Raw genomic sequence first — 15557 nt, 5'->3', positions numbered from 1 at the left:
TTAGGAATGGAAAGAACATTGGGCTAGATAGTAATAACAGCAATTCTAGTTGCTATCATAACTGTTGTGATGTTAGTGTATAGAGAGTGAGGGCTTGAATTTCTATTTCTAATTATGCTTCCTTATTTAACCATACTTCTATTTTTTACATTTTGATGCTTTGATATCTGGGGGGATATGACCCTGGGGGAACTCCCCTTCCAGAGCCAACCAGTTCCTACACACAGTAAACTTTTCTTCCTCAACTGTACATTTCAAATGCAAACAACCAACCCAGAGCCACACCCAACCTCCTATATCAGAATTTCGGGGTCTGAGCTGCTATTCCCCTGCCCTCATTACTTTGGGACCAGGTTCCACATAACTAGGGACAGCCCCTATGGCCCAGAGACCACTGAAATTAACCATTGGTCTACCAAACTAATTCCTTTTTCCCCAAGTTTCCAATTTGGGGCTGATTCTACCTTAACTCCTTCCCTTCTCCACAATCTTGAATCTGAGAGACGCTGATAATCCTTCTAATAAATGTCCTTTTTGCTTCCACTAGCCAGAGTTGGTTTCTACAATGAAGAATCTTGACATGATTACAGATTCTGGAATCTCCCACACATACCCTTCCAGAACCTTCCCCAGCCTCTCAAGAACCATTCCTCATAGCAGCTCTCCATGCCCCCCCTTCCACTTATTGGAAGGCTATTGGGACCTATGTCACAAAAACAGCATGCTAAGTTCTTCCTGTGAATTTATTTGCCTTCCAATTCCTTTTCTGATATACTTAATGCCTGAGAGATTTCTCTGAAACTCTACCACCCGCTGCAAATATTCCAGCAACACAGAAGTCTGAGCTGAATGATCTGCATGCTGTAGGAGACACTCCAGAATCGGCAACCGGACAAAATGCAAACTTTTCAATACTTTAAATGCAATGCATTCTCATCATGTACCCAGGGCTATTTTATTTAGTTAGGTTTTCAGGGAATCTAACTTCTATTTGTCAGGTTTATGGTGTTGATGCTTCCCTCTCTCACTGAGGTGTTCAGAGTCTTAATTAGATAGAGAATGTGAAGTGCTTTGACAGCATCAGATGAAAAGTGCTAGAGAAATCCCTAGGGAGTTCCTTTTTTTTTTTTTTTTTTTTTTTTTGGCTCAAGAGACACAAGAAAATTAGAAAGCTTTAACAATTGAGCTAAGGTTTACAAGTAAACTTTTTGGTTTTTCTTGTGTGTCTTTGTGTGGCATGGTACAAAGTTTGAATTTATTTTTAATCTCCTAACTGTAAATGAAAGAGCCATGTTGAAACCCCCTGTAGGACACATGAAATTGAAGTTCTCCATGATGGGTCTGTGGGATGTAAGCAATCAAACTATTGTCTGCAGACCTTGAATCTTTTCAGCAAAGGGGAAATCCTTCCCAGACTCGTGTATTTAGTTAACACTTCCAAAGGGAAATCTGGGATCCAAATTTTAGCAGAGTTTGCACCGCCTCCCCTAATATACACATCTCCTGAGTGGATGGTGGGGGGGGGGGTCCCTTTCCTGATATTGAGACATAATATTAATTTGTTTCTTAGGGTTTGAATTTGGGGTTCATTTAATCATGTCTCAGGAAGCCAAATCCTCTGTTTTGAGGCAGACAAATGATGGTGAACAGCAGTATGCACGAATCAAAAGCCTTTTCATTTCTAATGAAAGGATGTGGGTAGAGGCAGGACTCTCCACTGAGCCAGATTCCACAAACAGGGACTCATGTACCACCCCGGGGAGGGAGGCAGATGCTGATCCTAGAGTTGTGTGCAAGTAGCAGACTGGTGTGTTTGACTGACTCCTCGAGGGTGAGACCAGAGGAGAGCGAGGAGAAACCCAGCAGGCCTATAGCTCTGCTCCCCCAGAATCTGAGCCTGTGCAAGAGCCACCTTTTCAGGGAAGGTTTTTTAAATGTAAAACTCACCTAATCTCTCTTTACTCCCCAAATTGTTCACAACGTATCCTTTTTCCATTTTATATCTCATAGAAAGGTTGGCTTTAAACAACAACCCAAAAATCTTTGTTTCCATATTTGAGAACAATTCCAAAGAACTCACCTAGGAGAACTGGAAAAATCTATGTGCAGTATATATATCTGGAAAGGACATGTTGGTTTCCTTTGAATATTTCTATGTATTTTCACAAGAAAAACAAATATTTGTTTGTTAATATGCAATAAAGTATCATTTCAAATGAGTAAAGGAAAGACAGAGCTGGGACAACTGGCTATCCTTTTGGATAAAATAAATCTGGATCCCTAAAGGACTCTATACCAAAATAAATTCCAGATGGATCAAATATTTAAATACAGTTAATAATATATATTTGTACAAAAAATAAATCAGTGAATTTTGCTTATCATCTCTTATGGAAAAATCCTTTCTAGACATGACATAAGATTCAGAAATATAAAGGAAATGATTAGTAAATTTAACTACATAAAATGTTAAAATTCTTTATGACTAAAATGTCCTAATCGAAGTCCAAAGATAAGTGACAAACTGACAATTTTTAACAACTGTGACAAAAAATTCATGTCATGAATAAATCAAGATTTTTTAATAAATGTATTTTAGAGAGAGGGAGAGAGAGAGAGAGGGAAGCCAATAAGAAAATCACTAAATAACCTGAACAAGCAGTTCACACAAAATAAAATAGCCCATAAATGCGGAAAGGTTGAAACTTAATCATAATTTTAAAAATACAAATTTGAAAAAAAATTGAGTTTCTCCCATTATCCTGACCAAGATAAAATATTTGCTAATTTTGGGTGTTACCAAGGATGTGAAAAAATGGGCACTCACTCACTACCATCGAGTGTGGATTGACATAATTTTTAAAAGGCAACTGGCTATGTGTAACAAACTTACACCTCTAGAAATTTATCCCACACATATATAAATACAAACGTAAATAAATATTTGCTGCAGCATTATTTGTAATAATTAAGATTCTGGCAATATCTTGTATATCCATTCAGTAGGGAATTGGTTAAATTACGGAAAATCTAGGGGCGCCTGGGTGGCGCAGTCGGTTAAGCGTCCGACTTCAGCCAGGTCACGATCTCGCGGTCCGGGAGTTCGAGCCCCGCGTCAGGCTCTGGGCTGATGGCTCAGAGCCTGGAGCCTGCTTCCGATTCTGTGTCTCCCTCTCTCTCTGCCCCTCCCCCATTCATGCTCTGTCTCTCTCTGTCCCAAAAATAAATAAACGTTGAAAAAAAAAATTACGGAAAATCTATACAGTAGACTGCAGCCATTATAAACATTGAGGTAGATCTGTATGCACTACTATAAAAAGGTGTTCAGGATAGATAGTTAATTACACAAGGATAGTTGCAGAAATGTGTGAGTGTAGTATGATTTCACTTGTGAACAAAAATGTGCTTGAGATGCAGACTCACTGGACATTTCTGGAAAGAGACACAGAAAATTTCTAAGAGTCATTTTTCTCTACATAGTGGGAATTTCATTTTCATTTTTACTCTTTTGTACTTTTGAAATTTTTACCATGGACTTGCTTTACCTTTACAGCTTAAAAGCTAGTTTAAAAATAGAGGCTCGCCTACTACTTACCATTAATGAAACCAAAAGTTTTACTCAACAAATATATACTAAGGGTAGACTATTTACCAGACTCTGAAGATATCAAGTTGCCTACAATGCAAGCCCTGCCCTCCAGGAGCTCACCTTATGTCTTGAGAGGTGGGGAGAGACAGGCATATAAATAAACCATTGTCCCCCTAGTTAAGTGCGGCAGAAAGACACCCATACTTCAGAATCCCCAACACTTTCCCAAGCAGGACTCCGAAGAAGCCCACCCTGAGCTCACTCACACAAACCACAGCCTTTCTTGTCATCTCAGACGCCAGAATAAAAACCCAACCAGGACACAGGGTCTTCACAGGACGCCCCTGGAATTGGAATAGAGCCATCCTCTGAAAGTCTTTTGTCAGTCCATCAATGAAACATTAACCTTTGGAACTCATCTGTCAGAAAGCCTGGGTCAAGGGATCTGGCCGGCTCTCAAACATGAGCCCACTCTCCACAGGAACTGCAGGTCTATTAAGCCTTACATACGGAGCAATTATGAGGAAGAGGGAAAGTGAACGCTTGAGGCTTTCATAATGGGCAGAGGGGTCTCGGCTATGGCTGTGTAACAAGTATTATTGGCAAAGCTTCGTTGCCCCTCCCTCCAAACCCCGCTTTCATGCTAACATCCGGCTTGTCAAAAGAGCTTGTTTGATAGCTGTAAGGAGAGCTCAGAGGTAGAGTGATTTCCCAGCTCTCCACACTTCCAAATGGCAGGACTCCAAAGTCTGCATTCTTCCCACACAGCCCTGCTGTCAGAAGAAGAAAATCGAGGTCAAGAAACAATCCAGCATATAAAGATGAACCGGGCCCTTCAGAGCTCTGGGCCCCACGTGGCCCTTCCACCGGCAGCTCCTAGTGAGCACACACTTTGCTGTGAAGATCAGCAAATGGGACTAATGAGGTGGTATAGTGTGATCCCGCTGGGAATATGGCCTTGTGCAGAGATCCTAATCAAAAGATTTCACAAACTCGGGCAGAAATTAAAGATGAGGCAAGTTCTGCTAGGTTGGGCAGGGGAAGATGTCATCACCCCTCATCAGCAGCCCCAAGCGAGTACAACTTTCATGAACAACTTTGGCCTCTTTCCTTCATACTGTGTATTATCTCAACAGGCCTCCAGAGGGGCTCCCTGTACATGAACAGCATGAAATAGCCCCACCATTTTCACAACCACTACTCAGAGAACCAGACAGAAATATTGTGTGGGTGGGAAGGGATAACAGAGAAGTTCCCACCACTTTCCACTGGCAACAAAAGCCCCCTGACAGGCGAGAACTCTCCAGAGGACTGGAGAGAAAGAGTCAGAGGCCTGGTCTTTTGGACCAATGTGGCCAGACCTCAGACAAATCACAACCTCTCTGGACACAGTTGCCTTGTCTGGAAAATACTGCCTGCCTCACAAACTATCAGGGTAAGTAGAGACATTAGTGTGTGAGCTTCATAAATGTAATGTCATATTAGCACGTACCCCTTGTCAGGTAGCTGACATGTACGTTTCCTATCTCTGGGATATCATCCCCTCATAGTCAAGAAGCAGAGAAATGCAGAATATCTGTGCAATAGGTGCTCAAACTTCATATACATTTTCGGGACACCTGGGTGGTTCAGCTGGTTAAGCATGCAACTCTTGGTTTCAGCTCAAGTCATGATCTCACAGTTTGTGAGATAGAGCCCTACATCAGGCTCTGTGCTGACAGCAGGAAGACTGCTTGGGATTCTCTCCCTCTCTCTCTCTGCCCTTCCCCCACTTGCGTGCACGAGCACTCTCTCTCTTTCTCTCTCTCCCAAAAAAAAAAAAAAATTCCTATACATTTTCAACTTCAGGGGAGGCTCAGCAGATAATAAAAAAAGGGACTTACTTCACATTTGTCCTTCCAAAGAGATTAAATAAATTTCACAAATATTATTTTATTTTTCCACAGAAAATACCAAGGAAAGGGAAAAGAGGAGTGTGGGTGTGATGGGACACTATAATGATAATAGTAATAGTGTAATAGTGTGTTGGTCTACTGCTTGGTGCCCAGTTTCCTCACTGATAACAGTTCCTACTTCATAGGCCACTGGAAGCAGGTAGTTCATGCTGAGTACCCAGGAAGCCCTGGATAGCTGTTCTGTTGTCCACAGCCCCATTCTGTGCTGGAGAAAATGAGGCAGAGATGATAACTTCCTCTTTCAGGAACCAGAAAGTGAAGTGCTTTCCAGAGAAAGACTGATCCCCAGTCTGTGGCTTTCTCAAACCTGCCCCTTTGTTTTGTTTTCTACAATGCAAGGACAAAACTCCTTACTGGCCTCCCTGCCTCCTTGTCCTGCTCCAAGCCTTCATTACTGTTTTTTATCCTGTCTTTCTAATTCCCAAGGTCAGGTCAAACCTTTCATTCTCCAAAATGCCCTTCATTTCTACTCAACATTTGTAAGAAACTTTTTTTAAATGTTTGGTTTTTTTTATTTTGAGAGAGAGGCTAGAAAGAGAGGGAGAGAGAATCCCAAGCAGGCTCCTTGCTGTCAGCACCAAGCCTGACACAGGGCTTGATCTCACAAACCGTGAGATCATGACCTGAGCCTAAATCAAGAGTCCACACTTAGCCTACTTAGCCACCCAGGTGCACCCCCCCCCCCACTGGGATTTATAAACTCAGTTTGGGCCCCTCCCCCAGGCCTCTTATACTCCCAGGCTCCACCCATTCACAAGCCCCTCCAATTCTTGGGATTTCCACCCCCCCACTCATAGGCCCTTCCCACTATGGGGTTCTATGTGAGTAGCTACTCTTCTTTTACCATTCTGAACTAAGATGACTACAAATTTTACCTTAATTTTACACAACATTTTGGAGACTAGGTTGTAATATTTAACATGATTTTATTCCAGGCTCAGAGATAGGAGAAAAAAAATTATATTCAAGGAAGGACTTGTAACTCCTAGATTTGGCTGTTTTGAGGACTCCAAGATTGGCCTTTCTCAGAAACCCCCCATAGGGGGCGCTGTCTCCCTAGGCAGGTCATCTTCCTATACCCTCTAGAGTGTTCACAACACATCTAGGCTAGTCCATGACCAGGTCCAGAAATCAGATCCAAAGGGGCCCCAATCTAAGGCCTACCATCCTGCTACTGCCCAGGACAAATGATAATAGGAATGTTGGAACTGTTTACTCTCTCAAAGAGAAACCCTTCACTGCCCAACTGGATGGGCTTGACCTCCAGTCACAACAGGAAGACTGCTCCATATCCAAGTCTGAGTTGTATCAAAGGTACAGTCCAGGGTGTACTCCCCCATTTTGGTCTCGCTCTTTTCTTACAGCCTTGCTCCAGTGCAAGGTGAAGACCACTCTTGCCGTCTTTTCCTGCCCTCCTCCAGTCTTCATACCAACAAAGAAACAAGTGACAATCTTTACCCATAGTTCACTCTAAATCAATACACAAGAAAGCAAGCATTTCTCTAAAAGAAATAGAGTCTTCAGAGATGCAAGAAGCCAACAAAATAAACATTCACAGTTAAGTTCCTTTGAGCCACAGCCTCTAAGACACATCTTCTGATTATAGTGTGCGTCACATTTACCTAATAAAATTGTATATTTGAGTCCTTTCCATAACAAAGAAAAGGATGCTTCAAAAGATCCTCCAGTCTTTATTTCATTCAAGAGAGAAAATTGCTTAGAGTTTGAAATGCAGGTTTATCAGCTTTCATCACTCCCCTCTAGGTCCTGAGAATCTTAGGACCAGGCTTTCACCAAGATTCAGACTCTTGCCAGCCTTCTCTGACGAAAGGAAGGAAACACAGAGCTCAGGAATGGCTACTCACACCTGACATTACTGAAGAATATCAAATTTATTCCCCAACACCACTTCCTTTTCATTGTCTTTTCCCTCTGCAGTGATAATGGAACTTTGCCACAAGCCCACACCCATCCTCTTCAGCTGGAACTTCCTATCTCACCCTACCTGAGAGCCCAAGAAGTGAGCTCAGCCTTGAGGTTTCCAGACAGCAGGAAGGGCAGTCTCCCTACCCCTGAAAGCAAATGTCTTATAGAAATGTCCAATCTCTCTCTACGGGAAGTTCTTGTTTTGACACAAATTATATAGAAGAAGGAGGGAAAGGCCCTGAAAAACAAATGAACAACTTTTTAAAAAGCTTTCAGAATCGAATGTAAAATTCATTAAGAAAAGTAATGGAAATTTTATGGCTGATGCACAGATAAATTCATTGCTGCCTCTTAATTCATCAAGCCTACATACAAGAGTGTATACCAAATTAATTGGAACTAACAGCCTCTCAGAAACTCTAACCAGCTGCACACTCAGGGTAAACTAGTCGGAACAAAATAAAGAACTCCTCCTCCTCCTTCTCGCAAGCCTTGATTGAATTAGAGGCTAAGTTTTCTAAACTCTAAAAATGTCAAGCAACTTTGTTCTTCCATGACTGCCAAGCCATTATCTGCTGTTCAGGACCAACCTGGGTCACAACTAGATACAAATGGGGTTTTCTTGAATATTAAGAATTTCAATTCTGGGGCACCTGTATGGCTAAATTGATTAAGCATCGGACTTCAGCTCAGGTCATGATTTCATGGCTTGTGGGTTCGAGCCCCATGTCAGGCTCTGTGCTGACAGCTCAGAGCCTGCAGCTTGCTTCAGATTCTGTGTCTCCGGCTCTATCTGCCCCTCCCCACTCGCACTCTGTCTCTCTCTCTCTCTCTCAAAAATAAACAAACATTCAAAAAAATGTTTTAAAGAATCTTAATTCTGGGTGGCTCAGTCAGTTAAGCACCTAACTCTTGATTTGGGCTCAGGTCATGATCACACAGTTGGTGAGATGGAGCCCCGCATCAGGCTCTGCACTGACAGCACAGAGCCTCCTTGGGATCCTCTCTCTCCTCTATCTCTGCACCTCTCCCTGCTCATTCTCTCTCTCTCTCTCTCTCTCTCTCTCTCTCTCTCTCTCTCTCTGTCTCAAAATAAGTAAATAAACATTAAAAAAAAAAAAGAAGAAGAAGAATCTCACCATAGCTATGAAGTCATGATCAAAAAGTTCTGGAAAAGAGAGATGTTCTAACACTGACCTTAAATGGTGTTCTCATCCAGGTGGAGTTGAATATGAATTATTTACTTCCCATTATTTTCTAGGATAGCTTGGAGAGAAGGCTTTTAATCCCTTTTTTAGGTTAACACTCTGGTTCTTAGACACGGTTTCCAAACAGGCTATCCAGTAGATACAACAAGAAAACCAAAGAGACTCTTTAAGTCATTTCAATTATTTGCTTAAAATAGAATGTGTAGGCCATGTCCCCTTGAAGATAAATCTGCACTATTCACCTTAATCTAAAATAAAGCCTTGTCAGACCACTGTAAATATTATTTTATTAGTAAATATTAATTATTCATTTTGGCAATTTAACAATGTTAATTTTATGAATAACAAGTAACATTTATTGAGAGTTTAGGAATGCAAGGCAATGTGCTAAGCATTATATATGTATTATCTCATAGAACCATCACAACAACCTGATGAGATCTATACTACTACAATTCCCATTTTAAAAATGAGGAAACTGATATTCAGAGAAGTTAAGTAACTTATCCAAGGTCAGACAGCTAGCATGTCTGGTCCAACCTTAAGTTTGTTGTGAAAGCTCAACCATCAATGATACCATTAATGATAGGTAAAAGGTAAAGGCAGAAGCCTTCAGGGCTGTGTCCTCAGAGACACCACAGAGAATTTGGGTGAGCCGACAGGAAAGCTTTATTTTAACAACCACAGATATAAGGTGGTTTTAGTCAAAAAGGTGTTAAGGCTGGATTTTGATCCTTCTGTTTAGGATGCCAAATCCAAACTCAGAGGCTTTCAAACTCCTACAGAAGATGCCCTGAGATTCACCCACATGGAGAGAGGAGAAAACTTCCACATGATTCTACAAATTACTCATTTGGAGTTACATAGCTAAGAAAGAAGAGATAATCTAGAAACAAACAACTCCTCACTTACAGTTATTAGAAGTGCTGGCCAGTTACTGTAAGAGGGAAGTCTTCTGAGAAAAACAACTCCCTAATTTGAGTTACCTATTCTTTTTATCTCTTCCACACCACTGGGAGATCTTAGACAACTTCTAGAAGGCGTCTTTAGGATAGCAACAGCCTGAGTCAGTATTGTCCATGGACTGGGGCAGCCTAATAAAGTCTGAGGAGTCTTCTCATAAAGGGACAAAAAAGAACAACCCCTAAATGGCAAGTTATTTTTCCTTGCAAGGTGTTATCACAATTTATCAATATGATAAACATTTGCTGGTTGCCTTCTGTATACCAGACTCAAAGTAAGATCTGAAGACCCAAAAATGAGTAATCATAAGCGATTTCCCCTTTCCCCTTTAATGAAGAGAGTGGCGATTCAAATGAAAAATTACAGTCATTTTAAATAGGGGGCTTTGGGGCTGGAACACAAAGGTAAATGCTTTGATCAGTCTATACCTTTTCAAAGATATATCTAATTAGGTCTCTGGAGAACTGATAACTTCAGACTTGCAGCATTTTGTGTATATGGTTGTTTTAACTGTGTTTTGGGATGACTGCTTAATTAGCCACTTGTAGGAGGTAGTGAGGAAGCAAATACATATGGAATTTGTTTCAGTGGTGGTTTTGGCAAAATCTCTATATCAGATAGAAAGTCATTTTTCTGTGAGTACAAGAAAATCTAATTAATAGCAGCTTAAACGTATAAGGTACTTGTCTCACCTAGCAAGAAGTCTGTAAGTACTTTCAGTGCTGGCAAAGTGGCCCAAAATTGCTACCAGATACTGAATCCTCTTTTTCTCTGCCATCCTTACCATGTTAGCCTTCATTCTCATGCCAGTTGCCTCCTGATTGCCAGTGGCTGCCACATTGCCAGCCATCATGTTTGAGTCCCAGAGAGGAATAAGGAAGAAGGAAAAGAAGAGACAGCAGATTTTGGCTTATATCTCATTGCCCAACACTATCATATGGCCCCTGCTGACTTCAAGGCAGACCAGAAAATCCATTTTTCTTTGTTTTTTTGTTTTTGTTTTAACAGCCTTTCTAACAGAGACAGAAAAGGGAGAAAGAGGTTGGAAATGAAAGGTTAGTCAATAAAAATTATCTGTTACTCCTCTCACCTATACAGAGAGGCCTAGACCAGTTTTTAGGGTTCCTAGATGTTTTAAAAGGAAGAAATGCAAAAAAAAAAAAAAGGCAGTTTCAAGAAACGTCGTATTGTTGCAATGTATATATCATGCATTTCTAACAAATGGGCTTTCTTGATGCACTAACTATAGGTAGAACCTCATTTGCCAGTACCAACCTTTGAGAGGCCAGGCCAAATGGTGTTCCTACCTTCCCATTGCTCCCCCACACCTCCGTGGTAAGTGTTGGTCATGGGCTCCATCAGCAATGATGATGGGAAAGGCCTGGAGGCCCTCTCAATGAGTGTTCTCAAGAGAAATTTAACATGACCGTCTTCCACATAAACCAGAAGGGAATCTGGAATCAAAAGGAGAGAGAAAGCTCCTGAAAAGAATCTCTATAAATCATAAAGGGATATCACTTAATAATGTTCACAAAATAAGAAAAGAGAAATCTACAATATGTATGACTTATGTGTTATTTTGAAGGAAATCACAGATTTTTGCTTTACACCATTCCTAAATGAGTGTTTCCCTTTTTTTTTTTAAGTTTATTTATTTATTATTCGAAAGAGAGAAAGAGCACAAGATCATGAATGGCAGAGGGTGTGGGGCAGAGAGAGAGAGAGAGAGAGAGAGAGAGAGGGAGGATCCCAAGCACGCTCTGTGCTGAAGTGGAGCTCAATCCCACAACCGTGAGATCATGACTTAGGCTGAAACCAAGAGTTAGACACTTAGCGGACTGAACCACCCAGGTGTCCCAAATGAGTATCCTTCTTACATTCATCCAAAACTCCATGTCCAGGTACAGTAGCCATGAGCCACATGTGGCTGTTGAGCACTTAAAATGTGGCTGGTCCAAATTGACATGCACTGTAAGTATTAAATGCATACTATATTTCAAAGACTTTGTAAGAAAAAAAGAATGTTAAGATATCTCATTCATAACTTTTATGTTGAATACATGTTGGAACAATAATATTTTGGACATAGGAAATCAAGTAAAACATATTATTAAAGTTAAGCTCACCTGTTTATTTTTTTAACGTAGCTACTAGAAAATGTAAAGTTACATATGTGGTTCATACCTGTGGCTGACATGATATTTCTGTTGTACTGAGCTGGTCTAGAAGGATGATACCTTACAAGCGCCTATCTGTAACAGGTGCTGTGGTGCCCCGCCCATGTGCCACTGGCCCATTTCTGAGTTCACCAGCAGCCTCAAGGACCATTACATGCATGCCAACAGCTTCCCCATGCCCTCCGTAAGGCAGGATCTCTCTGCTTCTCTGCCTGAAGGCCTTTACTAGTGCCTTAGGAACTTGCTCAGGGCAGCCCATGATTTAATGCTCCCAGGAGCAACTTCCAATCAATAGAAGATGAATAAATGCCCCATCTTCAGCAGGCCTTCGGCAGGACAATTTTTTTTAATTTACTATTGAAGTATAGTTGATATACAGTGTTATATTAGTTTCAGGTGTACAACATAGTGGTTTGACAATTCTACACATTAGTCAATGCTCACCACGGTAAATGTTGTCGCTATCTGTCACCATACAACATTATTGCAATATTATTGACTATATTCCCTCTGCTGTACTTTTAATCTCCATGACTTATTTATTTTGTAACTGGGAGTTTGTACCTCTTAATCTCCACCTACCCTTTGACAACCACCAATTTTTTCTCTGTATTTAAGGATCTATTTGGTTTTTTATTTGTTTTTTAGAGTCCACATATAAGTGAAATAGATTGATATTTGTCTTTATCTGACTCATTCACTCAGCATAATACCTTCTAGGGCCATCTATGTTATCACAAATGGCAAGATTTCTTTCTTCTTTTATAGTTAAATGATATTCCATTGTGTATATGTATATGTCTTCATTATCCATTCATCTATCAATGGATACTTGGGTTTCTTCCATATCTTGGCTACTGTAAATAATGCTGCAATAAACAGGGGTGCATATATCTTTTTTAAAAAAACTGATGTTTTCATTTTAAGCTTTGAAGTGTGTTCTACAAGGCCTCTCAGAGGGCCCCCAAACAGAGCTGAGCCCCAGTTGCCCACAGCAAAAGCTTATTCATTAATATAGATTTTATTGACTCTTGTCCCTTTCCAGCTTACCTTACTCATGCCTCCTGGAGGCACCTCACAAATGAACCCCCTGCCCCAGTGTTTTCCTCGCCTCTGCTTCAGGGGGCCCAAACCAGTAGAACAACTCAAACATTTTCACAGCCCCTCTTTATAGGGCCCATGCCAAGTATGCTTTGACTTTACAACTCATGCTGAAGTTTTTTTCCTGGGCTATTATCAGAGAAGATGTCTTTAATTACTATTGTTTTTCATCAATTCATTTAGGACTCTATTGTCAGTGGCCTTAAAAAAGGACAAAAAAGATCCTGTTCTAATTAAACAAATAGTGTATCATTTGAAAGAGTTTGCATATTTTTTCCTTTCCAAGTAATTTGTTTACATTTAAACTGTGCTTATGTAGTGTTGTCTTAATTATCAAGTCATTAAGGACATTGATGTGGTCCTTTAAACCATTTTGTTTTGCTTCGGGGCAATGACAGTTTCTTATAGATAGAATCAAACTCCACAAGATTAGTAAACACTTTTCTCATCTGATCTTCAAAGAGGGGCACAACCAGTGGGGTTACAGGGTTGGTGGGGGACAGCCCCCATTCCCTGGGCTCTGCAAACAAGGATCAAACAGTAGGTATATCTATCAGGTATTCTGGATGCCCTGACCTGCAACACAGCCCTCGCCCTCCGATCCCTATGCCTGCTCTAACAGTAATGGTACAGTTAAAAAAAGAAGAAGAAGCAGAAGAAGAGGAGGAAGAGGAAGAAGAGGAAGAAAGAGAAGAAGAAGAAAGCTTAAGCCACCAAGGGATACAGAGTTCAATCCTGTCTCCACCACTTGCTAGTATGACCTTCAAATCACTCATTCTTTCTGAGCCTCAGTTTCCCTATCTATTGTATGAAGGTGAGGGCTATTACAGGGTGAGCATGAGGAACATTTGACCCATGTTTATAACAGTCTCATGTTTATATTTTTTTTTATTTTAAATTTATTTACCTAAATTCAAGTTAGTGAACATACAGTGTAGTATCGGTTTCAGAAGTAGAACCCAAAGATTCATCACTTACATATAACACCCAGTGCTCATCCCAGCAAGTGTCCTCCTTAATGTCCATCACTCATTTAACCCTTCCTCCCACGCACACACCCCCCCACTAACCCTCAGTTTGTTCTCTGTATTTAAGAATCTCTAATTGTTTGCCTCCCTCTTTTTATCTTATTTTTCCTTCTCTTATGTTCATTTGTTTTGTTTCTTAAATTCCACTTATGAGTGAAATCATATGATATTTATCTTTCTCTGACTGACTTATTTCACTTAGCATAATACACTCTAGTTCCATCCACATTGTTGCAAATGGCAAGATTTCATTCTTTTTGATTACCGAGTAGTATTCCATTATATGTATAAATCACATCTTCTTTATTCATTCATCTGCTTTTTACACAGTCTTCAAATAAAATCTGTGTATATACATGTGTTTAAATGCACACATAAATATACATATATATTAAGGTTTTAAAAAAATCTACATTTTTATATACTTTCCTGGCATTTCTCTAGTTTTTGACACACTAGCAGACTTAGATGTATCTTGGGCCTCTCTAGACCCAGACCATGAAGAGAATAAGAACTCCTATATGTCCAACAGTGGCTTTCATCAGGGCACAGTGAGAATTAAAAAACAGGAGACTTGTTCCACACAACCTGCCCTTTCTTTCTTCCCTTTATTTCTTCTTGGCAAGCTTCACATGCAACCCTCCCTGAGCCTTCCCCCTATAGCCTTTCTGTAGTCCCTGGAGTCCCCCATACTCTATCTTTCATCTTGTGTCTGGCTGTCAAAACAAGCATTTGTGTGGACTGTCATTCCAGGAACAAATACTTGGTGTGGCCTCAGATTGCTCGCCTTCATGAATTATCTCCATAGAAGGCCCTAACACTCTCTTTCCCGATCACTAGACTAGACCCTGGTTCTCTATCCCTGTTGGATAATATATCCAGCAAAATCACTGGCATATACTGCTCAGCCATTGCTGTTTCCCCTTCTTCTGCCTAATATGTTTCTTCTGGTCTCAGATCTCAGGAATCTGGAAGTTTATTCAGTGTTTCGTTTAATTGGAAATAATTAATGTGTGCCTACAAAGTACAGAGAGCACTTGCTAGATTCTAAAATAAGGGAAAAAAAGATGACAGGTTCTAAGAGATTTAAAATGCAGCCACTTGAGGGGCACCTGGGTGGCTGTGTTGATTGAGCTTCTGACTCTTGGTTTCTGCTCAGGTCATGTTCTCAGAGTTTGTGGGATCAAGCCCCATGTTCAGCTCTCTGCTGACACTGCAGAGCCTGCTTGGGATTCTCTCTCTCCCTCTGTCTCTGTTCCTCTCCTGCTCACTTTCTCTCTCTCTCTCTCTCTCTCTCTCTCTCTCTCTGTCTCAAAATACACAAATAAACATTAGATAGATAGATAGATAGATAGATAGATAGATAGATAGATAGATAGATAAAATGCAGCCACTTGACCTTCTGGGAATTTATAATCTAGCTGAATCTAGTATACAAAACCTAATGGATCCTCAACAAAAGCTTGTTAAATGAATAAAAGACATCTACAATACAATGAAAAGTTAAAAAAATTTTATGAGGGTTTTGATGAGGTTTGAGATGCTACTGACAGAGACACCTAGGAATGCCCAAATCCTGCCACAGCCTACCTCCCTTCCACACTGTGAGA

At 40.6% G+C, this 15557-nt stretch overlaps 1 long non-coding RNA gene across 1 annotated transcript in view; it reads right to left on the bottom strand.

Moving 5' to 3' along the window:
* Positions 1 to 8651: 8651 nt before the first annotated feature.
* The window catches only part of LOC111561005, a 57683-nt gene continuing 50777 nt past the window's right edge, over positions 8652 to 15557 (bottom strand). Inside the window, exon 4 of the long non-coding RNA XR_002743377.2 lies at positions 8652 to 11095. This is a non-coding gene — a long non-coding RNA (uncharacterized LOC111561005). The remainder of the gene's footprint in view (positions 11096 to 15557) is intronic.

The sequence above is a fragment of the Felis catus genome, chromosome B3 (assembly GCF_018350175.1).
Source record: "Felis catus isolate Fca126 chromosome B3, F.catus_Fca126_mat1.0, whole genome shotgun sequence".
Lineage (NCBI taxonomy): Eukaryota > Metazoa > Chordata > Mammalia > Carnivora > Felidae > Felis > Felis catus.
Note: the sequence above shows the minus strand (reverse complement) of the source record. Positions and strands in the feature narration are given on the sequence as shown.